The sequence below is a fragment of the Helicoverpa armigera genome, chromosome 19 (assembly GCF_030705265.1).
Source record: "Helicoverpa armigera isolate CAAS_96S chromosome 19, ASM3070526v1, whole genome shotgun sequence".
NCBI lineage: Eukaryota > Metazoa > Arthropoda > Insecta > Lepidoptera > Noctuidae > Helicoverpa > Helicoverpa armigera.
Genome location: NC_087138.1, coordinates 1,389,683 through 1,412,883, shown reverse-complemented (window position 1 = coordinate 1,412,883; position 23,201 = coordinate 1,389,683). Strand labels below are relative to the sequence as shown.

General features: G+C 34.8%; 1 protein-coding gene across 2 annotated transcripts in view; it reads left to right on the top strand.

The window, feature by feature from the left end:
* The first annotated feature begins 797 nt into the window (after positions 1–797).
* LOC110373547 (uncharacterized) overlaps positions 798–23,201 on the top strand; it is a 248,659-nt gene continuing 226,255 nt past the window's right edge. Inside the window, exon 1 of one of the 2 annotated variants that reach the window (XM_064039424.1) lies at positions 798–892. The gene's annotated coding sequence lies outside the window, so the exon portion shown is untranslated. Of the gene's footprint in view, positions 893–4,364; positions 5,018–23,201 lie in introns of those variants that run through there. The other variant, XM_064039423.1, reaches the window with a different exon arrangement.

Here is a 23,201-nt window from a genome sequence, read left to right as displayed (position 1 = left end):
AGAAATCATGGGACGGACGGAATACATTACTGCGTGTTCTAAGGAATGCCCATTTTCTATTGAATTGTAAGGAGCAAGGGATAATGTATGGGACCAATTGGCCGTAGCGACGTTGACGTGGCCTTACTTATGTGTCCTTGCTTGTGAGAATACATTTACAAAGAAATAGTACTTTATTTGAATATTCGCCAAAGCTTCTGTTTAAGATTAATATAATGTGAAGAAAAATGTCTAGAGACTTGCTCTGTACAAGAGTTACTAGTGAAGGGCAATATTTAGAAAATCCGGTTAAAAACCGTAATCCGATTTTCAAAATTTTATTTATTTAAATGGTAGGTATTCTCTTTTTATTAACTATCTGAGGTACTGAAATAGCTTAATTATACCATGTACCTATGTTTAAATAGGAGGATCTGGTTTTTTGGTAGTATTTAATTAAATGAATAAATATTCTTAAGTAAATAGTTTAGCCACGTACTTTTCAAAAATAACAATGTTTATTTTAAAAGGACGTTTAATATAAAACAAACATACAATTGTGTTACATAAGTACGAAAAACAAACAAAACAATTCGGGCGCATGTAATTTTTTTGCAAATATTTTTTCATTGCTCTTATCACGGTATTTAATTTGTATATCCGGCGGAATTCGCGATGCCTGCCAGTTATATTACTTGGTGATAAAATCCGGATATGAACAATTTTATTTTAAGCTATCATGAAATAGCAACGGGATATTTGGCAGATAGGAAATGCTGTCATATATTATGTGTTAAAATATTCAGTCTTAGTTCTTCCGCTGTTGGGAATAATCCTGTGTCAACCTCATTTGATTTTGGACGCAGGATCTATTGGCTTGCAGTATTTATAACTACGCACCAGGAAATAAAAGGTAAGAATATACAATTAATATTATTACCCTTCCAGGAGGACCATAATAATTTATTTTTCCGTAACACTGTTTTCATCGCGGCTTTTTTAAATAAACGGTTTTTTCTCTTCATTTCCGATCGGTCGACAATACGATTCGGGCTTTGGTATTATGTACTTAAATTCATAGCGAAATAAATATGTGAATAAAAATATCACAATGTTTGTAAAAAAAACATATGGGAATTAATTAATGTTATCACTAAGTATGTTTTACGCCTAATATGGTATCAAGTCCTATTCCGGCATTGTATATACTTAGTTATATGTAATTATGTAAATAGTATATTGTGTGTCTTAGCTCATAATCAAACAAGACTGACTAATTAGGGTCTGTAATATCCTGACAGATGTAATCTTATGTCCTTAGTCCGTAGGTAAAATAAAATATAATCTGTTTATATTTCCCGTTATGGTAAGTAAATCGAATAAAAAAGCGATATTTATGGAAGTATTAATTAATATAAAAGATAATTCTGAGTGCTAATATTTTTTTTTCAAATCAAAAAACTTCACCATTTCACATCAAAAACTTACTGAATGACAGGAAATGGGATGAAATAACACTCCGCACTAATTTCAGCTCATGTTGAGAGCAACACACAATACCTAAATTAGTGCAAATTATGTAGGCTGTTCGTAATTAATACTTGTTCATAATCACCTAATAAATCATGATGAGCATCTATTGCCCGTCCCTCAAGTAGCACATAACATTAATAGCACAAATTAATTACACTTAATTGCAATCAACAGCCACTGCCAGGTCGCTGGATAATGAGATGTTTATTGAATGCGTATGTGTGACATACTGAACTAAATTAACATGTATATACTGAATATCCTGTTGGAATAATTCATTAAATACCTGTAGTTAATTAGGGATGAATAGATTTTCTCTCGTTTAAATTGTTAGAAACTGATGTGGCAGGGAATTTGCGCTGTGCAATAATTGTATCTTCTCTTCATGATTTTGTATGGATCTCACCATGCATAAACATTAAACAACATTAGATAGCTAATTAGGTATTCTGTCAAACATAATTAAGGCTTGTGATACACAAAACCAACCACACAAGTAATAATGTGATAACATCAAACAAAAACATTAAAGATCCCCATTATTAATAGATATGATGAAGTCATAAAAAACGCTGTCCGTCTGTCCAATGTCTGACAAGAAACAAACGGCGAAATAACCAATTAACCAACGACACGACGGCTTCAGCGTTAATTACCTCAGTCATTGACGTTCAGCAGTCCTCGAGACAGACGCGGCAGACGATTAGACCTTAAAGGTCAGACTTAAGTAGCCCTAAGGTTACCCTTTCGTCATCTCTAAGGGCTTTTATGAAGACCATTCTTTTATTCGTAATCTAATCACCTTATATTGATGTCGCTTTGAGTGAAAGCCATGGATTCTAGTGTTAAGTTAAGGTCGTTTTTTTCATATCTAGCAGTAAAAGCTAGGCTTTAGGGACAATTTTGAATTTAAACCACCTTAATATTACCATGATTACCAGGCATGGCCTCTAGACAAAATATAGGTTTAAAATGCAAAAAATCTAGTGTCAGACTAATCTTTGGCCTCAGTCTGTAATTTTCTCGAGACCTCGTTACCACACCTTGTAATCGAGGTTACCGAACATTTTGTGTGCCATAATTACCCTGTGTAATGACTATATAAAGACCCTTAGCAGCCTCTAACGAGCAGATAAGCCTAATCAAAATAAAAGCACGCCACGAAAACATAAACCTACCCACTTTACGTCGTGTTACTGTAATTGATACAGCCTCTCATTACTCTTAATAAAAGAGATAGGATTAGAAAATTGTGAAGTTGTATGTTAACATTATAATTTTGTATAAAAAGTACTCACAGTAAGCAATTTACCTCGTTCTTGCCTACAGGAAATGCCGAAGTTAATAATTTAATTTCCTTTTCAACCCATTTTATAATGATTTCAATTTCAAAGAATTTATTTTTATATATTTCTGTGTTCGATTTCTATGGTTTCCATCATTCTTTTGCCCTTATACAAAAAGGGAAAGTTCCAATCTTATTACCAACATAGGTACTCTCTGTTTGCGTCATCCTCAATCTTGCAAAAGTAACTAGTTTTCTAGTGCTGCTATCACAAAAATATTAAATACTAAAATACATGTCATTTACCTGGATAAAGTAAAAAGATTTTTTATCCAGAACATGAGCTATTTTTCCTAGAATTTTAGTGGAAACGCTGGCATCTGCTAGACTTTCTTTTACAGAATGCAAAGTCCTTAGAGCGCGCTTTATTATTTATTGTAAAAGCAACAGTTGGAATGCAGATTTTTCTCGAGATCTGCTTCAGAGATGTCCTTCAAAGCCTTTTAGAAAAATAAATCGCTGTTTAATTTTTAATGCACTGTCCTATTTTATGTTCTAAGATCAAGTTCCTCACTATTTTAACATAAGTAGGTATTTGTTTTTTCTTCAAAGTAAAACAGCCAAATTCATTTAAAATGTTCATAATGTATGTTACAGATGGTACACAGGGCTTAAGGCGTCAGTGCAATTATGGACCCTGTTAGGGCACAGCAACATAATTACAAAAAAAAAACTATGTACTTAGATTCTAAAAAGGAAGATGGCATGTTTTATACGGGCATGTGATGTAGGTATTTAGTTCCAATGGAATATAAGTAAAACTGCGAATTAAAATTAGTTCATAATAATTATTGCTTTACATACTAGTGTTACATGCAACTATATTGTTAGTAAGACTCGTTTCTTTCATCAAATGCGAAAGCGGATGATTATTTCCGTACTATTTGTTGCTGTTGTTGTGTACCGTGCCTTTCACAATATAAGCAGTCTAGGTACAATCGCCAGCTTCAATTGGTTATACTATATCAATAGATTGTTTAAAATATAAATAAATTAAACTTTTAATAAAATCCTGTGAGCACAAAAAATAACACGATCGTTTGAAAATAGTAAAAATCTACAAACACAATTATCAGGTGATTAATCAAAGTGTTATTTCATTAGTGAATTAAAAATAAAGTTTATAAATAATATTATCTACAAGAATTGATATTTGTTATGAATTAATAAATATCCCCATTATGCTATTACTATAAACTAGTCTTATAACTCTCCTTACAAATTGTGAAATAATACCAATATCCAAAAGTCTTTATACCTATATAATATTCAAATAATTGACTCAACACAAAACCACCAAATTAAACATGCATTGACAAATATAACAGCTGCTACAACTGCATCATTATTGTACAAGAGATCACTGTTAATGTTTTCTATAGAAAAAATACCATCTGCAAAAAACCGGTTAGGAACGCAGGTAAAGTGTCCCCTCCCTAGCGAGCGCACGGAGTGAAGTTAGCCGCACTTTCTGTGCGCCCTGTGCAACGCGAATCACGTGAACTTCAAGCCGATCAGAGCGCAGCGGCTTGCGCTCGCCGTTCGTGACTTTATACAAAAACAAACCATTTATTGACGCTCAAAACCAAGTTTTAACACGCACTCACTCCGTAATTTAACAACAAAACCCAAAACAAATGTACTAACAGTGAATTGTAACGTTACAACAACTCGCCAAGCAAAGTTTTTCGACTTTTGTTTATAGTAATCGCGGCGGCAACCTGGCCGAGTTGCGGAGAGCAACAGTTTGTTACTCGTTTACACGCGCGTCGCTTCCTTCGATTTTGTTAGGTTATACTTGTATGTCAGTCGTGCAGTAAAAGACTGCGTGGTACGTCGCGTCGCTGCCGCGCGCGTTGTTATCGTCGAAAACTTTTATCTTGTGTCAAATATCTTCGATAAACAGCGCAAAATCGATCCGAATAACGAATTTTAATCGAAAAAGTGATGTTGTAAGTGTTTCAGTGATTTCTTGTGTTAGTTTCTGTGTAATAACGAGTGCATTCTTTGGTGATTCATCTCGTGACAAGAAATTGTGTACCTACTGTGTCGCATTGTGGATGTATTGGTAAAAAATATGTGTGCCGAGTACGAGTGAACTCTGGTTATTTTCCGAAAAGATAATAAATGCAGAGGAATTTCATTTGAGGGCGATAAAAGGTAAGTCGGTGATGAATACCTAAGCTGAATAAGTAATCTATTGTTCCATATTATATTGTTTGTCCGTCAGAGAGAATGTTTAGCCATTTAGAAATTAGGTTTCTTGAAGATAACAGCGATAAAGTTGCTTTGTTTATTAAAATGTTTGTCTACGTAACAATGATTAATATTTCCGAGAAGCGACAGGCCGACCGAGTGTCTTCCCGTGTTTAAAGTAACAAAAAAGTAAATTAAGGTGGATTGCAGGCAGTTGGCCGTAATTGGTCTATAAAACTTTTAATTAAAAAAATATGAATCTGTGGTTTTACCGAAAGAGTAAACACGCACCTTGTTTGCCTTAATTTTGTTGGAAGCATTAAAAATACATGCTATTTGTTTTTCATATTAATCCAGAGGGCATTTTATTGTAAAACCAGTAACATTTCACTGATCTATGATAATAATTAACAATAACACGTCGGTTTGTATAGAAATAATCAAAATTTTACTCGATTCTCTCCAAACAGGTTTTGTAACAAGTAACAAACCATAGAGAGGCTCAATAACTCGTTTCCTTCGCTTGATTCATACAGCTGGCAATGGCGGGCGGGCGCCGGATGACTGGCATCTGATGACTAAACCAACCTAATATTATTAATTATACCAATAGATATACTGTACATCAACATTAAAACATCAGTTTATTACTAGACACGCAGTTTGATTGAACATTAATTATTTTCTGCTCGTAAATCTTCAGTTCTCATACAAAACGTAAGCATAAAATAGTTATCCAGACACGCTAAAATGTTCTCGTATATTAATTGAAGGTCTAGTTTAGTGTTCTACGTAGGTAGCAACTAACTAAATATAGAAAATTATTAGGTATGAAGGCTAGAAATTAGGTATTAAAATATTCATGGTGATTTAGAGCCTTGTGAAACGGCGCCGATATTTTCTTTCTTGACCTTTGGAATGATTAATAGTTACGAAATTTAATGGTATAACCTAATTTAGAATAGACCACAGACTAAACCAACCTACTACAGTTTAACAGTTACAATTCTCATTCTGTTACAAAAATATTATAAAGTATGTAGGTACCTACTTAGGTAATAAGTAACTGGGTAGGTAGGTACATACTTCGTGAACAAGAATTCCGCGTCTATCTCCAGTATAAAATTTCATAGCTAAGGGTGCAGCTGTTTTACCGTCAATGCATGACAGACAGATATTGTTTACCTAGGTAGGTAGGCAATCCTAAGTATTCGTATTGTTCCAACTAATTATACCTGGGTACCTATTGATAGTAATAATTGACTTTCGCCTACATGTAAAATAGGTACCTAAGGGTAAAATCTGATTTGTTTAGAAACTGCGTACCTAGGTTTTGATTTTCCATCAGATGAATGGGGTGTATGTACCCACAAATAGAATGGCTTATTCCACTAAGCTACCTATTTACCCTACCTACGTAGGTTAACTTTAGTACGGATGGTTAAAAATATTCCTCCTCCATTAATTTTCTGATTAACGAGACGACAAAAACGTATGAAACATCACTATGCAAAATAATAATTGCGAAATTCGAATTCAAAGTAAATTTTGCATAATAAAACTACAAACATTTAAACGATCACACTTTTCACCTTCGTTTAATTTGCTTTTGTTCAGAATTTTACAAAATATCAATAAAACCTACGTACTTATTCCTTTAAAATATTGATAAAACTAGACACTAAATCACTTAACAAAAGTTCCCAATAGACAGCTAATAGCTACAAGTAACATTAACAGCCAATCGAGGTCAATGACCCGAGATCTAATCTGATGCGGTCGGCAAGATGAAGTAGGTACTAATATACTATGAAGTGGCCTTGAATATTCGTAACAGCCTGTTTTAAAGTCCAACAGTGTTGAATAATCCATTATTATCTCCCAACTCTTAATACCTAGATACTTTGAATTTAAAATTCGTTGTATTGTTAAAGTTCGCGCACATTACAAACTTTTAGTCGGCCGATAGTTGGTTTGGGCTCATAAATCAATATGAAGTGGAATGGAAATACACACGTGATAAAGATCAGGTATTTTTCTAGTATCAAGACCGACTAAAAACTTTGATGGAATTCACGATTTTCAAAAAAAATATTTTTCCCTAACCATCTGGTAAAGTAAACAGTCGGCCAACGTTTTAGTCTGCAGTGTGCGCGTTTGCTAAGTAGATTCAAAATTGAAAAATTCACACCTCTAAAAGTAGGTTGAATGACTAAAATGATAGTTGTTACCTATTCATTCATAAATGTTGATAATGACATCATCCTATTCAGTTTTAAATACCTACTGATTGCCTAGCGTTGCATTGTTATTGGAAAAAACTTGTCAATTTAGCATACTAAAATAAAACAAAAGATATAATACGACTTGATCCGCCTAGGACTTTCTTAGCGGTTCTATTTCATATGACCAACTTCTGGAACCAACTTTAAATATGTCTACGCATGATAAAAGCCTTTAACATTGACTTGACAAGTTCCGTATGTAGGTAGGAGGAATTATAATCTAAGAATTTTCCACTCCAAATAACACACTTTGAACATTCAACTCTTACTAAACGGGTCATAAGATTGTAGTTACCAAACATTAAGGTTCAAATCGGCCTGCATCAGATCTTCAATCGTCATTTCCCAGCCATCTGAACCGTCAAATTTGCAAGGTATGCCGATGCACAGTATTGCAGGAATGCAGGCTAATCCTATTCTGCATTCTTTTGCTAAAGAGGTTACGAAGCCCATTTTCTGAGTTCCAGTTTACCTACCTAGGTATTATGGTACCTATTAGTAACTAAAGGTACATACATAGTTAGTAATCTGTGGTGTAGGTTTACTTGATACATAATTACGTATATACAATGTGTCCCGGGGATAAGTGACCGCCCGAAATTTTTTGAATATTTGTACAAAATTAAGGATAATTTCATTTATATTTTTGAAAAAAATCATTAAAAAAAATTTATTGTCAGGCCTGTTAATAACAGGCTTTGCTCTTTTTTTTCAAATTTCAACTGACTGTATTTTTGCATTTGTTTGAAATAGCAGCAAACATTGCTGTGAACTATTGTAGGAAATATCATGTAGTTTATTAATAAATTAAAAGAAAGTGATATTAAGGGGGCATTTATTGGACTTATTTTGAAAAAACTGAAAAAAAAGGCGTTATTTTCTTTGAATTTTTATTTTCTTTTTTTTCTAATAAATGTTTTATTACATTTTTGTTATGTTTGATAATTTTAATTGATAAACTACGATGTCGGCTAGTCAATAAAGAAAAAAAAAATTAAAAAGATGTAAAAACTTAGGAAATATCTTAAAAAAACTGCAGCACGTCACAGTATTTACTAAAAATCATTTTAAAAAAAACCAAAGGCGGTAAGTCCCAAATATAAAGGAAATTATCCTTAATTTTGTACAAATATTCAAAAAATTTCGGGCGGTCACTTATCCCCGGGACACATTGTATATTCTGAGCTGAGGAATAAGGATCATTAGATAGACTGTTTTGATTGTTGCAACAATTTGCCTATGCATAGGTATATTCGGTTCAATGACCTCTCACATACGTTAGTATAGGTCAACATTATCAAATACCATTGCCTAAATACGGAATAGTTCACACTATTGTTTTCTTGCGAGTTCAGTACCTAAATAGGGATTGCACACTGTTGAATACGTAGGTTTGCTAACAAATACTTAGAAAAAAATATGCTCCAGTTTTCGTCAAATAACTTTGCGCTTCTAAGGTCAGCCAAAATACCCGAAGCTATGCTAAGTGTTTTTTCTAATTACGTATTCGAAAACTCGTAATAAATTTCGGAGATGTAACATTTTTCGACAGTTGGCTAATCTCCTTATTGAGAACAGCCGCCGAAGCCGATAATCGGCTAGGAGGACATCATCATTTCATCATCATCCCTTTTGTTTTATGTTCTTTTTATCTTTTTATTTATGTTATGCTCATTTTGTTAAGGGCATTTATGCGTCTTATATTTTGCGCAATTAAACTTATTTTCTTTCTTTCTTTCTTTTCTTTCATTTTTCGACGTGTACTGTATTTTGTCGCATTCTCTCAAACTATTAACACAGATCTTACACCCAAGGATAAAGGAACCCTTAACTCAAAACCAACACCTACCAGCTTTAATACTAGAACAGAGAACAGTTCATAAAGTCTAGCTAAGCCAAGATCTAGCAGATATGCAATAGTGCCTGCAACTATTACGTAGGTACCTTAGTAATACCGTAATACCTAGGTATTTCTAGCAACAATGTGGGTTCGAGTTCATGTTAGTTAAGTTTTACTTTGTTTCTTGAGGACATTGACTCTTTAATGATGTGTTGAGTCATTAGGAATATAATTAATTGTTTGCTAGATTTAGAAAGAGTAAATAATACAATGCATTAACTATACTACTTAGTACTTCTTCATGATATTCAAAAGGAATTATCCACTTTTGATTGAGGAAGCCAATACAGCTCGACTAGTTGTACCCCGCAGTTTCACCTGCGTCCTGAGGGAACTACTACGCGCACCCGTATGAAAGTGACCTATGTATATGTTAATATGATTATAAGGGTATGTTACTGAAAATTTCATCAAAATCCGTTTAATAGTTTTTGCGTTAAACATAACTACATTCAAACTTTCACGTTCATAATATTATATGTATAATATTATTGTGAAGTATACTCTCATACACTATATTATTACATTACAAAGGTAACATTATCTACGATTAATACAGTAACATTAAACAAAATATTAGGTAACATAATACATATAATTAACGTTGATATGTTGACTCGGCAATTAGTCTAGATCTAATTTTACGTACCACATTAATATCAGCCAGACTTGCAGACTTGGAACGGGTTTAAAACCATATATTTACTGGGTAAACTTTTTCAACGTCATTCCAGTACTTTAGTACACTGAGGAGAAAATCTTAATAAGTTAAGCTGGATGATTTTATCTCAGGAAAGCGGGTGTGTCATAGTTGTTTGTGTAAATGTACGTGAATATTGTCTTTTGTAAGACTTCGCGACTTGACCACTATTGAATCTCTTAATCCCACACATACGAATTCGGGAAGAACTGAATGTAGATGGATGGAGAGGAAAAGGAAGACCTAAGAAAAGATGGATGGATTGCTTGAAAGATGACATGAATAGGAAGGAAGTGAGTGTCAGTATGACGAGTTACAGGGGAAAATGGAAGAGGATGACATATTGCGCCGACCCCAAATAAAATTGGGAACAGGGCAGGACGAAGAAGAATGTGAATTCGGGAAGACCTTCCTCGATGAAATGAACTATCTAGCACTTCAAATCGGTCCAGTAGTTCCTAAGATAAGCACGTTCAAGCAAACAAAGTCCAGGTTTATAATATTAGTAGTGATTAGCCACGCTCCAGCCACGTACAATCTAGTTGGAGTGTTCTTGAAACTGTCGATTTAGCCACACCTATCGAACAGAAAATTAGATTTTTTTGCACACACCATTACTATCCAGACAAGATTGCTAGACAAAATGTACAGAAGGTTCAATGCAAATGATTATAGCAGGAACTTACCAGTTTATTAAATTGTGAATAGCTACTTCAGGGCGAGCATCTAGATCATTCATTTCCATATTACTGAAACATATTTTTGCTACAATAAAATCAACGCATGCATGTACATTTTATATCTTAGCATGACGTTTAGGGTCGGTTCATATCTGACGGAAAATGCGTCGAGCGTATCGTAAATGTATGGTCGACGCACTAACGCATCATCGGTTAGGTGTGAATGATTGAATGTTTTACCGTATATTTGTCAGTTCTGGCGTTACGCGACCGATAATACGCGACGCATATTCCGTTAGATATGAACCGACCCTTAGGGTGCATCTACACGGTGCAAGTAGCTTGCGCATGTTGAGGCACATGTGCAGATTACATGCATTTTAAAATGTGCGGATCCAGCGACTCGCGCTTGTACCAAAGTAAAATACCCACCAACGTTCTCTTGTCACTTGTGCATTTTAAATTGCTCCAGCTACATGCACCGTGTAGACGCACCCTTAGTAAATATGAACTGCAAAATGCAGCGTTAAAAAATATCTTTTATATTTGGTATTTATTTCAACAAAAATGGTAAAGTGAACCTTCTGTCCATATAGTTTGTACTGCCTAAGACACCGCCCTCACTATTCTCTATCCCCTAGACTCTGTAGTTGGATAGATACTCGGCGGTACATATATCTATCTTTACTTAGTATTTCAGAGATAATGTAATTATTTACTACAGAATATACTTCGAAAGTTAGAACTCACGGTAAAAATATTATTAGAGATGAAAGAAGTGGTAATTTTATTGATTCAGAATATGACTTTATAAACACAGTTTAAGAGAAGTTACAATAAACTTTTAGTTTCAATATGTTCCCTATACTTACATGTTGCTCCTTTTAATTTTTGTATGTTTAGGGGAAAAAATATTGATCCTTTTTTGGAGAGACCGCACGATTTTTCCTACATACCACCATATATTTTAAATCAATCATTAACTTTACGAATTTACCAATAATTCCTATACACATAAAAAAAATATCTCCTTATTCACATAGAGCACAAAATCTGCTGATCACGTAACCGCAAAAAGGCGTGAAAACGAGGAAGGAAAAACATTAGCCGCAGTACTTAAGGAAATGGGAGGCCTTTCATCATACGCACTTGGTTACCCTACACCTGATTACAAGAGCTTCTCAGGAGTAACTAGGTTGGCAGAGAATTATGTAACAGGCTTAGTTTGTACCTAGGTGTTACAAGATATAGTTACAATAAGGATTTAACACATAAATAGTGTGTGAAATATGTAGGTACATAAATAAAAATGTCGGAGGGCACGATAAACTGTAGGTCCCGGCTGTCATTGCACATCTTTGGCAGTCGCTACGTGTAGTCAGAAGCCAGTAAGTCTGACACCTGTCTTACCAAAGGGTAATGGGTTGCCAGGGTAACTGGGTTGAGTAGGTCAGATAGGCAGTTGCTTCTTGTAAAACACTGGTGCTCAGCTGCATCCGGTTAGACTGGAAGCCGACCCCAATAGAGTCGGGATAAGGCTAGGCTGACGATGAAAAACGAGTGTTAAATGACAAAATGAAAAACTGTTACTGGGGAGATGGCCGGATGACGATGATAGGTTAAAAATGTATGTGAAAATGAGTGTCAATATTTGATTTATTTGTAGTATTAAAATGTGTGAAAATGATAAAAGTAAACTGTGTAATTAACTTGAATATTTATGAAAACTGATTTTAAAGTGTTAATTGAGCTATGAAGTGCGTTTCGAAAATATGTAATTTTGATTATGTAAAAGTTTAATGTTTAATGATGATATTGTCGAAAAATTATAGGTCATAAAATATATTAAAAAAATATACTCTATTTCTTATATATTAAAAAAAAATTCTGCTTACATAAACATTCTCATTTTAATTAAAACTAAAATAACTCAATTACTCTTCAAGTATTGCAGCAGAGAGTAAATAAAAGCCTTTTGTTTTAAATAAATATACCTCAATTCACAGAACGTTCAATAGTGGACTTAATGATTCTGTACGTGGTAGGTATTTTATTTCATTATTTATTATTATTTTTGCTAAGGATTATTCAACGGTTTTCAATATTGATATATTACGTGGGGTATTATTTCTACCTGAACAAAAGAGTGTATTATTGGATTGCGAATACAAATAAAATATAGCAAGTCCTATATTTTTATGCACTCTCGATAAATTCAAAAAACTATTTAACCTGAACATACTGCTTTTAATGAAGAATAATTTTCTAGAAGTCCCGATCTCCCGACTGTTCATTCCTTTTTAGAATTCCGTACCCAAATGAAAAATGGGACCCTATTACTACAATGATGCATTATTGTTGCTCTCATATATAAATCAAACGTGATTTTATAGCCGTTCTATACATTTCTTTATTTTCTATACATTTTCGTAAACTCTTACCTAGTTTGCGAGTCGGACTCGCATTTACCCAAGTTTACTTTACCTTTTACCAAGTTTTCTTTAACTACCAAGTCACCATGTCTTATTAGAAAAAGACTTATTAGTTCCTTCAAATTAAAAGATAATTACGCTTTCGTTATCAGTTCGTTGGTCTCATTCAGTGTCGTAATGACTTTTGTTGAGTAAGATCTTAAAATAGGTGTGCGGTAATTAAAATAGGTAAATACCTTCACTATAGATTGTTCATTGTTGACTAGATTTTTTTTTATCGTGGCATTTAGTTTTGCCATTGGGCTGTGGATGTCAATCAGGTAGCCACTCCCTGTACATAGTACAGTTGAATTTGGTTACTCACTTCTCCGTTTACGCATGGCATGAAATGCCTTACTTCATGTCGGCTAAGTTTTCAGACAGAAGCTGTAAAACTGGAATAGAATCCCGCGAAAACTTCGGGTACCTTCACTTTGTGATTTGTATGTGTTTCGAAAGGTATATTATAAATGTATTTTTACTTAAACTAACTTTAGGTTCGATTCAATATGCAGCTGAGATAACATAAAACACTATATAAAAATACCATTAATCATCATAAGGTTCGGGAACACCTAGCTTATATACATATACTTACTAAAATAATCTAATCGCGCAAAGAGCATATAGGCGCGTGAATAAATAAATGATCAATACAAGGCAGTTCCTTCAAAAGCACAGCGGAACCCACAGTTATTTGCAAGTCTAAGATAGATCTGAAAGTGAGGAGATTGTCCCGAATCGCTGAATGGAATCGGTTACTCATCGAATGAATCAAAGAAGATTGGATTTCGCTCGTCGCTTCCACTCGATTTACAATCGAGATACTTTTAAAAAATGTTTCAGGTCAAATGGCGTTTTGGTGCATCAATAAGCGTTTTATTATTTTTACTGTGTTCTTTGATTGAAAAGCTAGAAAGCGAGAATTTTGAGCTTTTTTAGTCTTTTAATAATTCACTTTTTATTCGTACCATATCATAGATTACCAACCTTAATGTACACCGTAACCAGTAAGATCTAATTATCATAAGACATAACTCTTTAAGGCTATTGTTTCAAGCCCTCATTTCATTTCAGTCTAAAAATATTTTTCAACCGTACATCATAGAGTTAAACAATACGTATGTGTATTGCAACTGCAGTAAACATAATATCACAGTGTGCTCTATAAAAAGCCAACATAAAGCCATATACGGCATGTTGTTTTATGTAAATCAATTCCCATAACTAAACTAGATGGCTATTACAGGCTATTTATCGCATCTAGTCACCATTACTGAGCAGTTACGCGTCCAAGCTATACTTGTTCTCCTAAAATAACTCCCCTAAGTAGACACTGACTAAATACGGGCTTGTAGTGCACGGAGTAAGGAAGATGAACGGAGATGCTATAATGCAGGTAGGTCACGCGCTTTCTAGGTCAGATACGTACGGTGGGCATGACTAAAACGACCAGTTACGAGTGAATTAACGAGGAGTTCGGGGTCTTTGAGATCTGTCAAAGTTTTTTGATCTTACAAGACATGGTCGGGTCCAAACACGGCGTTTAAGGACGGATACAGTAACGTTCCCCGTCCCCCGCTCACCCGCATTTTGGCGCGTTTCTTTCTTAGGAGATTTTCCATTATGGCACCTCCGCTAGTCATTTTGTTCTCCATGCTGTAGTGTGTGAGACTGGCTATTTATCTGTGCTTCCATCAACGGCGGCTATTTTGGGAACATCCCTAGATTGTGATGTTGCGTTGCAAGGTAGGGACTTTTTTGTGTTAGCTCTGTTTTTAAACCCGGTGCAAAAGGAGGAGTGTTATTAGCTTGACCCGTGACATTGCTCTTGTATAGAGATAAAACGATGAGGTTTTTTCTAGTTGCAAGTTGGTTTGCCAGTGGTTTTTAGAAACGTTGCATCAAAGTCGACTCGGTTACTCTGTTATACTAAGTTACGCGGTTTTAATTTCCATGCAGTGGAGTAATTATTAGGCGGCTGTTTAGTATACTATCTGATATCTACATCAATAGGATCAGTAGGATATAGGGACAATATTATTCCTTGGTTAAGTTTCTATGTCTCTTGACATTGTACGGAACCTAGCGTGCGCGAGTCCAACTCACTTGCTATTTTATTCTTATAGGTTCATTTGTCACATGCAGTTTCTTGACGCTACAATACACATGTTTGCTCGCAATAAAATCACGCTATTATTAACTGTTATTTTATCTTTATAATTTATTTCCTGCAATTTATCAAGTATTATGTCTTCTTCATAATAAAATCTATGTTCGTTTGTTCCGAGTATTGTCACGTAAATTACATTGTTACGTTAAGATATTTCAATTCTGTTTACGATCTTTGTTTGACCTTGAACCTCAGTTTTTGTCGTTAACTGAGAGGTTTAAAATAACTTCAAATGTTAGCGTGAGCGGTTGTGAGGGTTCGATAACTTTTCGGATATTTTTGTGTGATCCCAGTAGTATTATTTTTAATGTATTAACATTTTTCAATAAAATATTATATTTCTGTTTACCTAGCAAGTACTTAATGTAATTTATTTTGTAAACTATGTGATACTAGCTTTTGCCCGCAACTTCGTTCGCGTGGAATAGTGACTACCAGCAGATTTTTGATTTGACCAATAGATGGCGCTATATGTCCGGAATAATTTTATTTTTATTTTTTTTTTGTAATAAAAACTATCCTATGTCCTTTCTCAAGTTTCAAACTATGTCTGTACCAAATTTCACACAAATCGGTTCAGTAGTTTAGGCGTGAAGAAAAGACAGACAGATAGACAGACAGACAGACAGACAGACAGAGTTACTTTCGCATTTATAATATTAGTTTGGATTATCTCGAGGTTTTTAAGAACTATGGTAATTTAACCCGTCTTATGGGATAAACAGTAGCCTATATTGGGAAGACTATCATCATACAATGAAATCAATAATCATTTAAATCAGCCCAGTAGTTCCTGAGATTAACGCTTTGAACAAACTCTTAATTTTTTTTATAGCACTAATTGATCTAGGTAATACCTACATAACTATGTTAATGACTGAATACAGTACGACCAACTGTTTCATTCTGTCACCTGCCCATTGTTTAACACCCACAGTGTGCCCAGTATAACAGAACTACAGTATACACAGTATTGCATCAAATATTCAACTAATACACCGCTCAGTTGGTAAATCCCACGTGTACTGATAAGACCTTTTGTTTTATTCAACACTGGATGTGGAAATGTAATCTATACTTCCATAGTAACGTAATAAAGTGTTTTTTTTTTTGTTTGTATGTTTGTACTCTTAAGGCTCTGAAACGACTGAACCGATTTGAAAAGTCCTTTCACTGTTGGAAAGCTACACTATCTCTGATTAATAGGCTATATTTTATTCGGTTACGGGAAGATGTTGACGACGCGAAAACAGCTAGTTAGTAATACGTTATCTAAAGATTTTTATTTATTTCGCCTGCCTGTTTGTTAAGGCAAACTCAGAAACACAGCGGATCTTCATGAGGTTTCCGCTTATTTATTAGGGCATAAATTATACCTTGCCGATAAAATATTATTTTCTAAAAGAAACTGCACTATAATTTTACTTAGTAACAAGTAAAGAGGAAATATCGGAACTCGAAATTCCTATTGAGAAACACATGAAATACCTATGTACTCACTCATAGTTTTGGTTACAGAGCTATGAGTAACATTTCGTGGAAATGAGGCTTTTGCACAAGAGGACTATCCTTCCTAGAAATAAATACACGATATATTTGAAGGTAATATGAGTAGGTAGAATAAAAGATCGTATTTGTCATACAGTAGATAGCCATATACATATACGTAAATAGTTATGAATTGCGATTTGCATAAGAATGAAGTATGTCATATTTTGTGCACGGTCTAATATTTGATTGTGTAGTCAGCGGAAATATATCTATTAGGAATATGACTAAGGCCAGAAGTATTTTAAAAATTAATTTATGTACCTAGCTCCCGCCAGCATTTACTATTGATAATGAAAAATAATCGATGTGTTCTTCGAGGGTGTAAGCTTCCTACATACCTACCAAATTTTATAAAAAAAATTCAGTCGTTAGCGCACGCCGAAATAACAAACACGCACACAAACTTTCGCCTTAATAATATTAGTGCAATTTACTGAAATGTCAGCTATGTTACCTCTATACATAAAGAACTACCATCAATTGTTTTTAATCAATCCCTAAACTATACCTCTTCTCAAAGAAAGTACACTTCAACTCCGGTGGCCACGCGAACATTAAAAACAAAGTATGTCACTCACAATAAACCACACAACTGCCAACTGGCTATGAATGAATAAACGAATTATTCAACTACCGTCCCAGATCCTGAGATAGCCTCCTTCTCATGTTATGGTACTGCCAAATTGGCAACCGAGCTAATTCATGAGTATTTGTGTTTGTGCTGCACTATGTATGCAATATGGCTGGCTAGACGTAATTGTATGCATTAGGCTACTGTTTGCGTAGTGTGATGCATTTTATACCTACATGACGTTTTAGGAGACTTCGTATCTAGTTGTTTAAATAAGGACCTAGATCTAAATAAGGTACATAGTCTATGAATATCTTTTTTTTATTCTAACTCTCCTATAACGGGCCTGCTGGAAGAGATTTCTTTTGAAATAAGCTGTGCACTTGTACAATTTTTACTTTTGTCTTTTTTGTATCTAAAGGGTGATTTTTTTGCTGGTATCTTTTTGGGAACACTGTTTTTGGCAGATCACGCGTGAATCGTGTCTTGTGTCATTGTTAAACTTGTTCAGTATGGTCTATAATTTAACCATGAATCGACTTACGAACGAACAACGCTTGCAAATTATTAAATTTTACTATCAAAGACTACAATGGCCGAAACGTTACTGTAAATGGCGAGCGCTACCGTGTGATGATTGGGCGATTTTTTTTGCCCAAAATAGAAGAATTGGGCATGCCTGACATGTGGTATCAACAAGACGGTGCCACATGCCACACGGCATGCGAAACAATGGCCCAATTGAGAGCCGCCTTCGGTGAACAGTTTATCTCACGTTTTGGGCTAGTCAATTGGCCGCCTAGATCGTGTGATCTAACGCCTTTGGACTATTTCTTGTGGAGCCATGTTAAGGCTCATGTCTACAGGGATAAACCAGCAACGATTGACGTACTGGGAGCCAATATTGAAGCATTTATCGGCTGATATGTTGGAGAGAGTGTGCCGAAATTGGGCCTTGCGAATGGGCCATCTAAACCGGAGCCGCGGCCAGCATTTGCATGAAATCATCTTCAAACATTAAATTATATTGATCGTTCTATCGATTCCAATAAAGATTTCATCAAATTTTTCAAGTTTTTTGTGTTTTTTTTGAAAATCAAATCCTATACCTCTTAAAAAATCACCCGTTATGTCCATAAACTGTTAAATAAATAAATAAGGCCTAAGATGCCTGACGCAAATAAAAAATAAATGACTATCGACGAGAATTACCAATAAGCATAGAGGTCAAGGAAGTAGGGAGATTCGGAAATTCTTTGTCTGCATAGTTACACATTATATGTATCATGTATTTCTGATCTTGCGCCGAGTTGTACTTTTTCTTTTAGGGGTCTACTCATTTGTGTATTCTTTTTTTTGGGAGGTCCTCCATAACTTGCAGTAAATCGACACGCTTATACTTACACTCATACGATATGCCGGTACCAACTAAACGGAACACATAATTTGAATACCAGAAATACAATAACACACTAAGAACACGAGTTATTCTAACTCCATATTAAATTACGCGTATCCCTTACGGCGTCCCATAAGAAACGATGGCAACCCGAGGGTGAGAGATAACATAATCACACATATTTGATGCTAAAATCAACATTTCAGAACTCAATTTTCATTTGGAATGAAATTGAGGAGCCTTTGTAATATATTTCCGTGTAAAATCTACTGCGGTTTCAGCATTTTCACGCCGCGGTGGCGTGTAGTGTTTTTCATCTATTATTAAATCCTTTCATATTATACCTTTGGAATTATAGTTATTTTTGTTTGTAGTTTACAAATTTACGTTTATAATGATATTACGGCTTAGATGATATTACGAGATAGCTGAGAAAGATAACGTACTTAGGACCTTATTCAGGACCAGCTTCGACTAAAACAGAGTCTACCTACTCATATCTACCAATATGAAATAAGATTCCGTGAATAACACAACATTCTTATGATCATTTAGACAAAGATTTTCGATATTGACACGATTAATAACAAGTAGCAACATAACACTATTAAGTTACATGTTACTAGCTTGCTAATCTGAAACCTGCATACACCTAAAATCCTTTAACAAACAATATTAAATTCACCTTACTTTACACACACGCAATGCAGCAGTGCAATATTTCTAAACTAACACATTATTCTAAGAATTTCAAAGCATGGAATAGCTCTTAGTCTTAACTCCAAAATACGTCCAAATTGTTGTTTATTTCCCTACTAATCTGACTGCGGAAAAGCTGGGAAAATGGAAAGGAAACCCCAAGATGGTCTTAAGTATTTATTCTACAACATCTGTGCGCTAAACGTTTAGTTTTCTTGAATAATATTACGAAATCGGGGTACTTATTCGACAAATTCCTTCATGGCAGCTCAAATACTCCAATCCGATCCAAAATTGACTATAAGTTTGTAGAGATTGCCAGATTTTCGAGCTTAAAGTCATGATTGGATCTCGATTGAAAATATCGCAACAGAAAATTGTTACTATCAGTTTTAATGATCACAGCAAATTCCATGGCATTGGAGATGTATAAGGCTTCATACGATGTTCATACAAACCTTAATTAATCCTCCCGAATTCGGGCACGTTTTGTTCAATCCGTGAAGCAATATAACTCTATACGGGAACACGAGTTGATCCGATTCTGGCAGACATTTTCCATCTCTAATTGCATCTCGCTATGTAATTTGATACGGTTGCAGTATCGTATAAACATAGCTGGTCAAACAAACTTATACATTGACATACCTAGAAACTATTGTCGGAATATCACTTCAATACGAGTATTCCTTTGAGCAATATGACCTTTTAGATGATATAATGTATTTTCAGCAATCATCGGTTCAGTAGCTTCGAAAATTATCGCCATACATACTCCATTAAGCCCAGTTCCATCCCATATACACCATACTGTTTACTGTTTAGTACGTGTCAAAGGCTTAATTTGGCATACTAGTATATCACATGGAGTGCCTCGTTACACTGCGATGCAGAACTAAGTGGCAACGGCTGAGTAATTATAATCTCTCCCCACTGTGTACGTATAGCCGTCATTCCCTCGGTCCAAAATCCTAATTTCTCCCTCTCCACTGTACCGCATAAGTCCAGAGTGCGTTGTATTTTAGCTGAAAACACCTGCCTTAAATTAAACTTGGTCTAGATGAAAGTTGGGGCCAACGTTGGTGCAGCAAACTGTTGTTCAGGATGCAGCTTGTGGCGAAGTTTGTCCAACATTTGTGACCAGCGCAGGTTAAATTAAATGTTGCATTGTTATCGTCTTGTTTACGGTTTCTGTTATTTACTGGTTTACCAAAATTCTTGAGATAAAACTCCTAGTTAGGATAGAATTTCACTCAGACTATAACAGATTTAACTTGCAACAGATTAAAAATCAATCTGAAGTGAAGTAGAAATTGATCAATTACAGCTAAGTAGGTACTCAATTGTCAATAATAGTCAAATGAAGCCTCATTTCACAATGATGAATTTATTTACTATCCTTAAAGAGATAGAGAATAGATGACAAAAAGTGTGCAGCGAGTCACACTAAAATTCTAAACTTATAAGTGTACTTGGAGGAATAATTGATCCATATAAAAAAGAATACTCCAATGATACAGGAAGACAACTACGCAATATGAATGTTAAAAACACAAAGGCACCGTCTTTAATAACCCATTTAGCTTTTAATTAAGCTGCAGAAGCACTCGTTGGCTCGGAATTATAGGTACGCATAGATTGTCTACCGATGGAGCAGTTACCATAATTAATGGCTTAACAAGCTCATGAGCCTCATTCAGTAATCAATACAGATATTGAACTTAATAAACGTGGGATGCACTCTACATATTCATGTTGTTCTATAATTTTATAACCATCTGTTGGCTGTGATGATGTGTGCATATTGCGGTGTATTTAAAGAGGATGCAAATTCTACGGGATCGCCACCTTTGCGTTTGTTAACATTGAAAGAATTTGATCAGAAAACAGTACTAAAACTTTATGATAAGTAAATAAAAACAGTTATTATAAAATATGAAAGTAAGATAACTCAAGATACAGAGAAAATGGTATGCAAATCGGATAACTATTTTCGAATTTGCCAAACAAGTACGAAATGAAATTGCAACGCTGAAAGTCCGATTCCGAACTCTCGAAAACAATCAAACTTCTTTCTAGGACAATTTAATTACAACCCAGTTCGAACATACATAGTTACAACATATGTGCCATGTCAATTTTAATTCGGCATAGTTCCAACAGACACGAATCTTCGAAAAATAATGTGAAAACGAAGACATATGTTGTAATAACATATTGAAATGAGAAACCTGATTTCAAATAAATGTGGACGTAGCGTTACACGGTAACACGATACTCTCATACCTTATTGTAGGTGTTTTGAAGCAAAATATTGCGAAACTGTGCCTACAAGAAACTCAATCGATTACATTCCTGTCGACTCTGGTTACATAATTACTTTTCACGGAAAGTGGGAAGATGAGAATGCCAGATGCTGGAAAGTTGATTAACATGTATGAATTCGTCAAAAGCACGTACGAGACGATCTTAATTTGCAGTCTCACGTTTTATACGGTTGTCTTTTCGGAAACTCTGCGCCACCCTGATGTATTTACGGCGACAATTAATTGGGTACAAACGTATCTAATTTTGTGGTTGAACTGACTCGTGTTTAACTTAACGATGCGGAAAAACAGGGAATAAGGTAAATCAAACGCGCCGGTTAAGTACTTGACGAGACATTTTCAAATATCAGGAGTAAAATTGCTTTTTCGTTCGATGTGGGGAAGTGAAATACACCTCTTCAGAAGCGACATCTGCGTGGCCCCTTGCAGATCAAGTGTGTTAATAAATATCGAGTGGTTCCAAATTCCCGTCTGGCAAACATGGCGCCACACAGTCTATCGTATATCACTCCCTCAAAAAACCTCAAGGGTCCTTAACACGACGTGCTCAAGCACCGATTCTGATGTCACCGCCCTCTCAAATACCTCCTCAGGTACCCCTTTCTTTCTTGTCCAAAAAACTTGACTTAATTTTGAATTCTGGGAGAGAAATTTACATCTTAAGGAGCCAACTTCTGAATTGACTTCTCGCTAAAATAGGCTTGAAAGATCGCATTTCGAATCATGAATCTTGAATTCTCAACTTTCTTTTATTTGTTGGCGTTGAAAAAGATTGGAATTAAATCAAATGAACTGTGAGTAATTTGCTACGAAATTATTTTTTAGGCAAAAGAGCAAGGTATTTGTGATGTTGTAATTTTTGCTGAAAATTTTCGTATTTAATATATTACTTGGAGTGCTTGCTTTTCTTTGGAAATATAATTTTTAGCTTTAGAAATGTTTTCAATTAAACATGCGAAGCTTTCAAGCGAAAATGAAATACACATTCAAACGTTTAAAAATGAAAAATTGTTGCAGAAATCATTTATGAAAATTAGAGATGACAAGTTTTGGGACAGTCGCGTAAAATCTAGTACAATTTGCAAAGTCTAGACAACGCCAACTTTGTGGCACAATTTGGGAACTTGGTTGTAATAAATCATCGTTACTTTGTTATTTATAGCGTAAAAAGCGTTATTTATTTCATGAAGGTCCAAATAGGGTAACAGGATCAGAAATTCAAGGCATGAATGAATTAGATTCTGGGCTTGATACTGGAAATTGGTTTGTGGTTAAACCCAATATAGCTTAGCTTGCCAGAGAATTCTAGACTAATCAATTAGGTATAGAAAACCCTTTCTTCAACTGACCTTACTCAACTATTGCTAGTGCTGGATTGAAATTGTAATTACT